General features: G+C 36.6%; 1 protein-coding gene across 2 annotated transcripts in view; it reads left to right on the top strand.

Moving 5' to 3' along the window:
- B3GALT1 (beta-1,3-galactosyltransferase 1) overlaps window positions 1-13805 on the top strand; it is a 500198-nt gene that overhangs the window by 348330 nt on the left and 138063 nt on the right. The gene's annotated exons all lie outside the window — the stretch shown is intronic.

Here is a 13805-nt window from a genome sequence, read left to right as displayed (position 1 = left end):
CAGTTCTGCCAACTCGGGTCAGCCTATCCACATGGCATAGCTCTCTTTTGGAGCAAAACAGAAGAAAATGGAATCATCTTATTGTTTCATGCAGAACACCCTCCAGCTTCTGACCCAGGCTCATCAGCCCTCTCATTATCATATAGGCAGTGTTCATCGATGTACCCTATTCTCATTTCTCTTTCCCCATCAGTGTCTGTGAGAGGAAGGCATAGAGAAGGAGAGAAATAGAGACAAAGAGATATTTATTTCCAGGGTAATGTAAACAATACTACTCCATCCCTCTACCCAGTAAAGGTTACTTTCTCTTTTGCTATAAAATATACTTCCCCCTCCATTCAGTTAGAAAGAAAATATTTATGTAACGCTGGTATTTAGAAACTCCTGTGAATTCAGGGATCTGAGGACCTCAGGATAAATGTTTTTCTGTTTTGGAGTGTGTGGTTATTTTTCTGTGCTCCTGACCATTTCATGCCCTGCTCTGACCAGGAGACCAAAAAGTGGACAAAGCAAACCAACCACAGAGGCCGCGAATCAACAGGGCGCAGTACCTGGGAATGTGTGCTTAGAAACTAAAGGAAACATTCTTGCCTGGAGCTGGCCTTCGCCCAAAGCAGCAGAGAGCCAAAGGTGGGAAGGATAACAAGGCCACACGTTATCCTGAATCTGCAGGAAGCCCTTCAAACTTTGCAAGGAAAATTAAAAACTAATAACCAGATAATACATTCTGAGCTCTGTGCCCTGTGGACTTCTGCTGAATTTTGGATAAGGTTGGAAAGAGGGGGAGGGAAGGGTATCTATGGAAAGAAACAAACCTTTCTCAAAGGCCAGGAGGTGGAGCTTAACCTTTATTCTGAGGGGAACAGGGGAGGGAGGAGGCCCGCTCAAGCAGCAGCTAGGGATTTGCATAAGCTAAAGTTGTGTTAATATTTGTTTAGGAAGATGTACTCAGCTTTGACAGAAAATTTTAAGGAGGCAGAGTTATGAATAATTTGAAAAACTTAGAAAGACTGCAGCCTCAAATAGCCTAGAGGGCATAAGTGATGGGTGCAAGGCAGGATGCAGCTGGGAACAGCTCGGGGAGTGTGCCTGGGAGGAGATGGGCCTGGGCCAAGCAGTCAGCAGAACTGTCGTGAAATCCTAGCTGTGCCACATGTTAAGGTTCAGTTAACTCATCGGTGACATGGGATAAACCCACCAACGACGACTTGTTGTGAGGATTAAATTAGCTCATATGGTGAAATCACTTATCACACTGCAATGTGTGAACCACAGCATATGCTGCATAATAGAAAAAATATGTTACATGTAAGTTCACATAGTATGTATTTTCCACTCAGGGGAGTTGATCCTGCAAGAAAAAAAAGTTTATTAGAATAAAGGGAAACAATCCACCTAGGGTCTATGTACCTCTAAAGAAAATAATTTTGTTCCAAGTGCAAAGGCCAGACTTAATATTCAAGCAAAAAGGACTTTTTGCTATCACTTCAGAAGAACTATACATACTCAACCAAAACAAACACACACACATTTTTTAAAAATCCATAATTAAATGTAGGACTAAAACAATAAAAAACATCTGAGGTACTTTATTACTGTAATTTACTTATTATTGGGTATGGCTTAACCACTCAGGATTCCTAGAATAGACCCAGTGGGGTTTTAAAACACGGAATCTTAAAATTGAAAGCAAGCGAAGAGAACATCGAATTTAAACCTTCAGACTTTATGGAGAAACTGTGGCTCTGAGACTGTGAGACTCCGAGCTCCCCCAGGTGTTGACACCGAGGTGAAGTGCCCTGCCCTCCCTGGCTGCCTTGGGGAATCACCTGCACAGCTCACAGTGGCTTCTGTGGGGCCCCCTCAGGAGAGGACAGAACAGCCTCCTGGGGCATTCGTGTCTACAATGAAATGCGGAACCCAATTCATTAGACTTTCATCAAGCCAGGCACCCTGTTTCCTGTTAGTTTGGAAAGTTGGGAATATTTTTACTGATATTTTTGAAGTCTGTTTAACATGATTATCCTTGATTCCTCTCTTCCTTTTACCTTTCACCCCATCATCTCCCACCTGGGCTACTGTTGCTCTTCTTACTTCCATCTCATCTCCCCCGAAGGCAGTGATTTTCCGTGTGGATCAGATTGTGGCTAGCTGGTGCATAGTAGCCTGTTTAAAGCCCTCCAGGGTTATCCCACTGCTTTTAGAATAATTTCTCAATGACTCATGCTTCCTATGTGACCTGGCTCCTGTCTGCCTCCCTCCTCAAACTTACCTCCCACCCATCTTCAACTGGGTCCTATGCTCCAGCCATACTTGCCTTTATTCTCTACCTTAACTTCCCCCTCCCCCGCAGTTCATTTTTGTCTTATGGCCCTATGATTATGTTGCTTCTCTTTGGAATGCTATTCCACCAAAGTCTCTTGTATCTAATTTCTTATTGTCAAATACATTTCCACTTACATGTCATCTCCTCCAAGATACCTTTGCCAACTACCCAGTCTAAACAAGATCCTATCACCCTATCTTATCACTCTTTTATACTCATTGTAGCTTTATCTGTATGTTTAATCTGTTTGGTTTATCACTGTAATCCCAGCACCTACATCAGCGATTCTCAACCTGTGGGTCGAGACCCCTTTGGCGGTAGAACGACCCTTTCTTTCACAGGGGTCGCCTAAGACCATCCTGCATATCAGATATTTACATTACGATTCATAACAGTAGCAACATTACAGTTATGAAGTAGCAACGAAAATAATTTTATGGTTGGGTCACAACATGAGGAACTGTATTTAAAGGGCCAGAAGGTTGAGAACCACTGCCCTACATCAATATCTAACAATAGCAGATGTTCAGTGAATGTTATAATGAGAAAACAATTAGTGAATGGCAATACAAGTAGAAAGGTGGTACATGAAGATCCTCTTAGTCACTGAAGGGGTTCACAGAGTCACAAGAATGGGTGAGAAAGAGACTTAGAGCACTAAATGGTATTCTGATTTGAGGGTCAAAATAAAATTATTCAGTATTTTTTCCTAACCCTACACCTACTAACACAATTTTCAAGTGGTAAGAAATTTCATCATCACCAGTTCTAGATAAATAGCCTATAAATCTTGTTAATAGAAACAAGAATTTTTAAACTTTCAATATTTCCTTGGAAAGATAATGTAAAATTTATTAGACTTGCATAATTTTTTTCTCATTGTTCAGTTTATTTTTATGTTTTTTACTTTTATCTCCTACTACTTTTAAACCTTTCAGAAGACGTCCTTTCTGAATGTTTATATGGCTTTCAATTGTGGGTCATCAACTTGCAACTCTTAATCCAAACTCCTAATAATGGGGCAGTGGGAAAAGAGAAAGAGATCAGAGAACTAGGATCCCCAATGTAGATTTGCTAATTGATTTGACCTACTATTTGTATTTTTAAAAAAGCCTCCAAATATGCTGCAGAATTAAATAATCATGATGCCAACAAGATGGTTTCCAAAGTACAAACCAACACACATGAATAAAAAATGAGATGAATCCCTAGCTGGTTTTCAGTGGTCAGGGCATCAGCCTGCCCACTGAAGAGTTGCGGGTTCGATTCCAGTCAAGGGCACCCGAGCCCCAGTCGGGGCACATGTGGAAGGCAACCAGTCGATGCATCTCTTTCACATCCATGTTTCTCTCTCAGTCTGTCCCCCTCCCTTCCATTCTCTCCAAAAAAATCAATGGGAAAAATATCCTCGGGTGACGATTAACAACAACAACAAAAATTGAGATGAATAAGAATAAAAGTAATGTGAAATTCAGTGGGTTCATCTGCCTGCACTTTACCTTCAGAATTTCACAGCAACCAATTCTGGAGAGAGCAAACCTAGCACTTCCCCTGAGAAGCCTGAACCTCAGTTTGGCCCAAGCTTGAACGAATGCTTCCTTAGTTTTAGGTTTTGTGAGTTTTCTTTTGCTTTTTTTTAAATTGACTTTTTTAGTGCAGTTTTAGGTTCACAACAAAATTGAGGGGAAGGTACAGAGATTTCCCATATATTATCCGCCACCCCCACACATACATAGCCTGCCCCATTATCAGCATCCTCCACCAGAGTGGTACATTTGTCACAACTGATGAGCTTACACTAACACATCATAAGCACTCAAAGTCCATAGTCTACGTGAGGGTGCACTTTTGGTATATGTCATATGGGTTTGTACAAATTTATAATGAGATATATCTAATATTACAGTATCACACAGAGTAGTTTCACTGCCCTCAAAATCCTCTGTGTTTCACCTATTCATTCCTTTTCCAACCCCCCCTCCTAGCAACCACCGATCTTTTTATTGTCTCCATAGTTTTGCCTTTCCAAGTATGTCATATGGTTGGAATCATAAAACATGCAGCCTTTTTAGATTGGCTTCCTTCACTTAGTAATATACAGTTAAAGTTCCTCTATGTCTTTTCATTGCTTGATAGCTCATTTCTTTTTAGTGCTGAAAAGCATTCTATTGTATGGATGTATCACAGTTTATTGATCTATTTACCTACGGAATGACATCTTGGTTGTTTCCAAGTTTTGGCAATTATGAATAAAGTTGCTATAAACATACGTATGCAGTTTTTTGTGTGGATACAACTCTGCTATCCCTTTGGGTAAATACCAAAGCATGCAATTGCTGGACCTTAAGATCAGAGAATGTGTGGTTTTGTGAGAAACTTCCAAAGTGGTTGTGCCATTTTGCATTTTCATTAGCAATTAATGAGAGTTCCTGTTGTTCCACATCCTCACCAGTGTTTGGTATTATTCTAGATTTGGTCAGTCTAATAGGTGTTTCGGGTATCTCTGTTGTTTTCATTTGTGTTTCCCTGATGACATATGGAGCATCTTTTCATATACTTATGTGTCATCTGTATATCTTCCTTGGTGAGGTGTCTGTTAAGGTCTTTGGCTAATTTTTGAATCAGATGTTTGTTCTTATTTCTTAGTTTTATGATTTCGCTGTACACATTATATATCACTCTTTATCAGATGTATCCTTTGCAAATATGTTCTCATAGTCTGTGGCTTGTTTTCTCAGTCTCTTGATAGTGTCTTTTGCAGAGCAGAAGTTTTTAATTTTCATGAAGTCCAGCTTATCAATTATTTCTTTCATGAAGTATTCTTTGGTGTTGTATCTAAAAAGTTACCACCAACACTAAGGTCATCTATATCTTCTAGGAATTTATAGTTTTGCATTTTACATTTAGGTTGTGATCCATTTTGAGTTAATTTTTGGAAAGGGTAAAAGGTCTCTGTCTAGATTTATTATTATTATTATTATTATTATTATTATTATTTTGCATATAGATTCCCAGTTGTTCAAACACGATTTGTTGAAAAGACTACTTTATGCCACTGTATTGCATTTGTTCCTTTGTCAAAAGATCGGTTGACTATGGTTATGTGGACTTGTTTCTGAACTCTCTTTTCTATTCCATGGATCTATTTGTCTGTTCTTTCACTAACTCCATGCTATCTTGATTATTGCAGCCTTATAGTAAGTCTAGAAACCAGATAGTGTCAGACCTCCAACTTTGTTCTTTCCTTCAAGGTTGTATTGGCTATTCTGGACCTATTGCCTCGCCATAGAACCTGTGAATCATTTTGTCAATACCCACAGAATAAATTGCTGGGGGTTTGGTTAGAATTGCATTGAATCTATAGATCAAGTTTAGAAGAACTGATATCTTGACAATATTGAGTCTTCCTACCCATAAACAGAGAGTATATCTCCATTTATTTAGTTCTTCTTTGATTTTGTGCAGCTTTCCTCATATTGATCTTGTACAATTTTTGTTAAACTTGTTCTTACACATTTCATGTTTGTGGTACTATTATACACATAGTAGTATTTTTATTTCAAATTCTCGTTGTTTGTTGTTAATATATAGGAAAGCAAGTGGCTTTTGAATATTAATCTCAAATCCTGCAAACTTACCAGTTCTAGCAGGGGTGTTTTGTGTGTTTTTTTAATCAGTTCTTTTGGATTTTCTGAATAGATGATCATGTTATCTACGAACAAAGACAGTTTTATTTCTTCCTCTGAAATATATATTCTTTTTAATTTTCTTTACTTGTCTATTGCATTAGCTAAAACTTCCAGTAAAATGTTGAAAAGGAATGGTAAGAGGGGGCATACTTGCCTTGCACCTGGTCTTCCTGAGAAACCAAGTTTCTCACCCTGATGTTAGCTGTAGGTTTTTTGTAGACATTCTTTATTAACTTGATGTTCTTTTCTATTCCTAGTTTCCTGAGAGGTGTTGTTTTTTTTAATCATGGATGATTGTTGAATTTTATCAAATGCTTTTTCTTCATATATTGATAAGATCATGTGATCATGTGATTTTTTTAGGTTGTTGATGAAGGTTACATTAATTGATTTTCAAATGTTGAGCCAGCTTTGCATATTTGGCATAAATCTTTTTTGGTCACTATGTAGAACTCCTTTTAATCTGAAAGTGCCTGAATGAAAACTCACCAACCATATTAGACTAAATCTCAAGCATATCGATCACTCTGCACTTACTTGGGAAAACATGGACTTGAAACCAGCCCTTTCCCTTTTGTTCTTCTTCCAGGATTTCTTTGGGCCATGAAGATTGCATGGGTTGAGGGGTGGAGTTGTCTTTATTTCAAACTCTAGGAAAAAGTAGTGCTTCCTGTTGGGAGTGACCCAAAGATTTTAAAAAATACTGTATTCAAAGTTAACTTTCTTTAAATAACTGCAGTGAATAATTTTCTGCTTGATAGAAAAAAAAAGCCTATCAAGGGGTTGAAATTAGTGATTGTTTTGAATGGAGAATATGAAAATATCAGGTAATATAATTATTCCATATAAAAACTCCATATGAAAATAGTAGATAATAATAATGTCATTGGAGAAGGAGGCCTTATGAATTTTGCAGCTGTTTAACATGGCAATGATTAATCCTTCTGAGCAGAATAGAAAAATAAGTATATGCATCCTCAAATTTTGGTCACAATACTTACTATTAATGACACCCAGTATCTGTTTACAAACTCTTATGCTCATTTCCAAAGTCTGTAAGCAAATTAATGAACAGCTTATTAATTTACTGCAAATGAATTGTTAACTGTAATGCAAGAACATACTCAAGTCCCATGAAAGGAGGCTATTGGAACTGGGAGTTAAAAAAGATAATGGTTATACATAATTATTATCATAAAATGATATGAAAATATTATAGAATGTTTGGAAAATACATTTGAAAACACACATAATATTATCATCCTAACAAACCTGTTTTCTGTGTTATATGTCGTAAAGCATGTTTTCACAATTTACACATTTTAAATAGTGATAATTATATTGAATTTATGCATTTTTAAGTTTTTAAATTACTTATTTTCTTTCATTGCCTAATCTTTTCTCATAATTATCTCTCTTTTAGTTGTTGTTGTTGCAACATAATATTTTATCAGGTAGCTCTACCATATATCAATTAATATTTCCACTATTATTTGATATTTAAGTGTATTTTAGTATCAAAAATGATATTGGAAGTGAACATCTTTATTTGTAAGATTTTTTTCTTCTCCTTTTGTTTCTTTCCTTAGAAAAAATTTACAAGACTGGGATTATCAAATCTATATTTCTGAACATTTTTTACAATTCTTAGTATATTATTATGTGCAACAGCAAAATAATCCTTAGTCCAGATATTTAAGAGGCTTCCAGATTTACCTCAATCTCGGCAACAAAGGAACATCTATCCATCTCTTTATGAAATTTAATAGGTAGAAAATGGTATTGTATTTATCTTTCACATATTTCCATTTCTTTGATTACAAGTGGAACCATCTTAACATGATAAGTAATTTTGTCCTTTCTTTTGGGTAATCTATTGCAAGTTTTAAATAAGTTTATCCAATTATGAGGAAATCTTTTCAACAGGTAATGCAGACTAGTGAAGATATGGGTACATAAATTCAGAATATGTGAATCTGTTTGGATTATAGAGTGCAGGAGGGAGAAAAGCATCAAACAAGGATATGCATCAAGCTATGATCAAATCACAGATGTTAGAGAAGGGAAATAATTTCCTCATCAAGACTTAAGGAGTCTTTTCTTTCAAGAGTTGTATCAAGTGTGAATTTTAAGAGTTTTTACATAGGATTTATCCACATTGGCTCATAAGCCAAACAAGGTTGTAAATATTCAGTTTTCACTCTTCTCTGTGACTCATGAAACAATTAAATATGTTCTCTGTTCTCAAGGACAAGGTTGTGATAAAAATCTGTTCATGTCATTTCTGCATATGGTGACTGTACTCTTAATATGTTTTATTTTTTTTACTGTTTTACTTAGGTTTTAATTAGAAATGACAATAGACATAGCAAATATTCTTTAAGAATTATTGATGGGGTCACATAATTTTTCCTTTAGTGTATTAATACATGAGTTATGTTTATAAATTTTCAGATATTGAGCCACTCTCTATTCATTGAATAAACCCTACTGGATTATAGCATATTTTTCTTTTGAAACATCATTAGCACCTACTCACTAATAGTTTACTTAGAATGTTCACATCTATAGACATAGCGTCTATTTTTTTAAATTTTGTTTTATTGCTTAAAGTATTACAAAGAGTATTACATATGTCTCCTTTTTTTTTTCTCCCCTTGACCTTCCCCCGGCCTCCCCTATCCCCAGTGTCTTGTGTCCATTGGTTATGCTTATATGTAGAATGTCATTGTTAGTTTTTGCAATCACTGAAATTTAAATGTAGGATAAGTAGAAAAGAATTCTGCCTCCCAGTTGACAATGTAAACAAAATTATGCAACATATTTGAGTGATGCACTATCCCAGTAGTTGATTATCTGTATACAAAACAACTTTAATAATAGCATTTTTTACAGCAGTCAGTAGTTCCATTTCAGTATGAAATTTTCCCAGACTCCATCACTATAATTTAACTTGATTTTACTCATTTTCTGTGTTCTTTGGTCCTGTATATGCGTGCGTGTGTGTGTGTGTGTGTGTGTGCTTGTTTGTGTGTTGGTTTTGAGATGTTTTCAAAATGGCATTAAATAAGTTTTATTACTTTAGTCATTAATGTTTGATATACAGACAGATTTAGTCAATTTGTTCTTGGTATACTATAACTGTAATAATAAATACTAAATGATTACAAGTACTGTTTTGTACTCAAGTTTGCATAATATAATTTAACATAAGCTTATCAATTTTGTAGAAAATAGGATTCATTTCCATGATTGCCATCTGTTATAGCAGAAGCCTAGTCTATATCCCTACAGAGAAAAATTTGTTGATCACTAAATACAACTGCTTTGCATGAGAGGCTTGGTTCTTTATCAGTGGGTGATAAAGCTGATAGCAGTGTAAGAAGTCTGGCCTGGTGACAGTTTTCTTGGTGAATGGGAAGAAACAGCCACAGCTCTTGAACAAAGGGTGTCTGCTCTTGATGTGCCCAGTGACATTACTATCAAAACAACTGCATTATTGAAATTCATGCATGAAAAACGTTATCCCAGATCTAGAATTCTAGTTTCCTATTCCCTTTTCCATTCTTTACTGTGGTTAAAATGTGATTTTTTTTTTTAAATTATGGGTTTTCGTAGTGATGCAATCTGGAGATAATGGCAGGAGAGACGATTTTGACTAAAATTCTACTTGTTTTTTCTCAACATTTGCTATTTAGGAATTCATTGTTTTATGGTAAAATTGTTTTTATTTGTTTTGCTTAATTTTTGTGGCTATATATGGTTATTTATTAATTTACTCACTTATTTGGTCTTTGCTGGAGAGTGTGTATGAGGGGGATACCAGCTAAAACATTTGGATGGAAGTTAACATTCAATATCTGAATGCTTTATCTATCTCATGCCCAACATCCTGACACTGAAAATTGTTCTCAGTTTCTATTCAGGTAATTATAAATGGTCCCAAACTCAATCACTGTCAATAAACACTGTTTGCATTAAAATACCAGGGTCATTCAACTTGCAAGGCATCTATGAAGTGGATCCGGTTGGGAAGTTTGACAAGAACAACACAAAAAAAAAGCTGCTAAACCACTGTATAGCCCGTCCGGCATGGCTCAGTGGTTGAGCATCGACCTCAGAACCAGGAGGTCACAGTTCGATTCCTGGTCAGGGCACATGCACGGATTTCGGACTTGATCCCCGGTAGGGGCCATGCAGGAGGCAGCCTATTGATGATTTTGATGGTTCTCTCTCATCATTGATGTTTCTATCTCTCTCTCCCTCTCCTTTCCTCTCTGAAAGCAATAAAAATATATTTTAAAAAAGTAAACCACTGTATAGTCACCAAGGCAGAATTCCAGAGAGAGGACATGGGATTCTTGGGAGTTCTTGTCTCTTGCCCCATGCACTCATTCTCTCACATCCAGTAAGTATATGCAATGTTGTTGAAACCATACTTTGGTTTTAGAAATGATGCATTGGAGCATGGCATCATTTAAATTTTATCTAAGGGGAAATTCCTGGTCTGTACATTTACCCTTTTAATTATCATTCTTAAACTTTGGTTTGCTTAATTTTTGACTGAATATATTTTATGAGGTTTTTTTGACTGACAGGCCCCTGTCCTTTATTCACTGAGAATAATTACATTATTCTAAAATGACGATAGGAAAGAGGAGCAACGGATACATCATCCTCTTGGAGGGTATTGAGGATCTCACATGAGCTGTCCTGTAGGATTAACTTTCTATTATGTTTTGTTATTGTTGGGCATTCTCTCTCTCCCCCTCCCTTCATCCTTCCTTCCCTCCTTCCCTTTTACTGTCTCTCTCTTCTCATCCAGAAAATGCTGTGCAGGTGTTACTCATGATTGAAAATACACTCTGTTACAGACCATTTAGTTTATGTGCAAGAGCAAATACACACAGTTACAAACAGTTTATTTAATACAAGCAGTAGGTTTTGGTATCAGATCATAGCCCCTAGTTGGAGTGAGAGAATCTAAGGACAACAGCAAAGAAAAGGAGTTAGCAGGTTTACACGCAGTTAAAGCCGAGGGAAGGGAAACAATTTGTGAGCAGATGAAGCAAAGCAGAAAAGGGAGAGTTTGTAGATTTCATTGTCTGTACTGCTTTTGATCATTCTCCATGGTTGAAATTCCACTTGTGGACAGACAAGGGCAGAAGCAGAAAATAACAGCATGAAGTGGAATTTTTTCTTTGTCAGCAAATGACAGGTATATCTTCAGAGAAGTACAATAGTGTGTGTTTTCTGGGTGAACAGCCTATGGAAACAGAATTGGGGCAGCAAATAGGAATTGGTAGGGCAAGAATCAGACCTCCAAATGGGGGAGGGAGAAGAAAATTGGGGAAAGCTTTTCAGAGTGCCAGGGCACAAGCCAACATTTTAAAACAGGAAAGGTCCTACTCAGGATAGAAAAGGAAATCAAGGTACAATCGCAGGAATCCGCCTATGCCTGACACATCTCAAAGACTCCTGGCTGCCCAGAACTTCACACACACACACTGGCCATCAGGCAGTATGGCTCTGGACCTTGTAGGGCTGGCCCTGGAGGCCGATGAAATCCAATCCTAAAGTAGAGGTAGAGGCATTTGTCATACTAGCAGCATTACTTTCTTTTCAATTTCTGACCTCTTTTGGAGTAACTAGGTTTATATGTCCCTGATCTATATCTAATGACAAAACCCGTATTTTTTATTTCTTTTGGTTGGTTTATTCAAAAATAGTACCCTTGTTTTTTAGGATCCAATGTGCTTTCATTGAAAAATAAATGTTTTTTGTAAAGAGGGTAAAGAAAACAACTAATTACTCTTCCCAAATGTTAATTGCAGTATCAGTACTTGTTTACTTGGAATCTTTGTATAATAATCATAGGCTTTGATGTAAACTACAGTACTAATGTACTGTAATATACATGTAATTTCCATTTGTCCTAGAGAACTCCCTGCACAGATACTCTGAAGTTAATGAATGTATGCAATATATTACAGACTGTGTATTCCTTCTTTTGATATGTGAGTGAATTATATAAACAATTGACCCCCTCTTCTCAAAGTTGAGGCTGAAATTACCCCAGGAGAAATACTTTAGTGTCTTTTACCTGACGTTGGCCAGTTTTCGACTTTCAGATGACCCGAATAAGTAGACAATGTCAGATATTTTAAAACTTATCTATCCCTTTTAATTAGCTTTTAATTAACTTTATATGCCCTTTCATGAAGATTCAGTATTTTATAATCATACAGAGTTCATGACATCTGCATAGCCTTAATGCAACGGAAGCCAGAATTTTACATGATAATTGCTTACTGAAAATGAAATAGCATGGCAGACAAACTATAAGCTGATGGCTTTGAATTAGCTCGGTCTTTGATAAGAATTTTATTGCACTGCCTTGGGAATCACATGCTTTAAGAAAGAGTTATTTAGAATTGGATAGAACCCAGGAGTTGTGAAAACTGAAATTCCTAATCAAGAGACACAGACAATTTTAGTCAACCAGAGAAATAAAAATGTAATTGGGCCAAGAATTACTTCTTTTCCTTGCCTCTATCTTTACTCCACTCTCATCACCACCCCCAAGAAAATGCAGAAAGATGTGTAAAAGGAAAAGAATACTCAATGGTCAAGTAGGTCTAAAATTATATTATTGAAAAATCTAAATTCTTAAGGGTAAAAATTCTACTCTTGCCTGAAATACCATAATTGTCTGTGAAGATAGCCTTGAGGTCTTCTCCAAAATGTTACTGAACTGATGTCACCATTTACTCTTTTGTGATGTTTCTCTAAGGTTGTAATGAATCTTGCTTTGGAACTTTGTAACAAAAACTAGAGGTCCGGTGCACGACATTTGTGCGGGGGGGGGGGGGGGGGGCGTGTCTCTCAGCCCGGTCTGCATCCTCTCACAGTCTGGGACCCCTCAGGGGATGTCCCATGCTTGGGAGTGGGCCTAAGCCAGCAGTCAGACATCCCTCAAGGGGTCCTTAGTACTGCTGGAGAGGCTGGAGAGGCTCCCTAGCCGTGAGCCCAGCTTCTGGCTGAGCAGCGCTCCCCCTATGGGAGCGCACTGACCACCAGGGGACAGCTCCTGCATTGAGCGTCTGCCCCCTGGTGGTCAGTGCGCATCATAGTGACCGGTCGTTCTGCCATTTAGTCGATTTGCTTATTAGCCTTTTATTATATAGGATAGTTTATAGAGTAAACAAACAAATTGTAAGACAATAGGTGACATGCTTTATTACTTGAGAAAACAAAATAAACTTAGAAACCTATTCAATGATGGGTTACATATGAATGTTGGAGTTGGTGAGTATTGATGCATTCTCCTTATTTAGGAGATATAAAAATAGACTAGATGACTTTGTCTAAATTGCAAAGCGGAAGTTTTGCTTTCATTTAAGTCCAGTAATATATTATTTTTTAATTCCATTATGAATTAGCTAGAATATGACATATATTCTTAAACATTAAAATATTATCTTTTAATATTTCATTTGAAGGTATTTCCATTCTAAACTTATTTTCATATATTTAGTTTGTACTTCATCTCAATTACCCTAGTTTATTGAAATTTCCCCAGTCATAAATCTTTTTGCTCCAAGTGTAAAGCTTAACAGTATTGTTCCCTATTTCCTATAAACTATATTACTGTGAAGTATTGAGAAACATTTTTACATTTGATATATATAAGTGATGAAACTTCAACCAGTTACCTAGAGATGTACTTTAACATGTAATATTAGTCACCCACACCAATAGAGAGATTTTGCTTACATTTATCCTAAGCT

The sequence above is a fragment of the Myotis yumanensis genome, unplaced genomic scaffold (genome assembly GCF_028538775.1).
Source record: "Myotis yumanensis isolate MYYU_CA2020_CCGP unplaced genomic scaffold, mMyoYum1.0.hap1 SCAF_8, whole genome shotgun sequence".
NCBI lineage: Eukaryota > Metazoa > Chordata > Mammalia > Chiroptera > Vespertilionidae > Myotis > Myotis yumanensis.
Note: the sequence above shows the minus strand (reverse complement) of the source record. Positions and strands in the feature narration are given on the sequence as shown.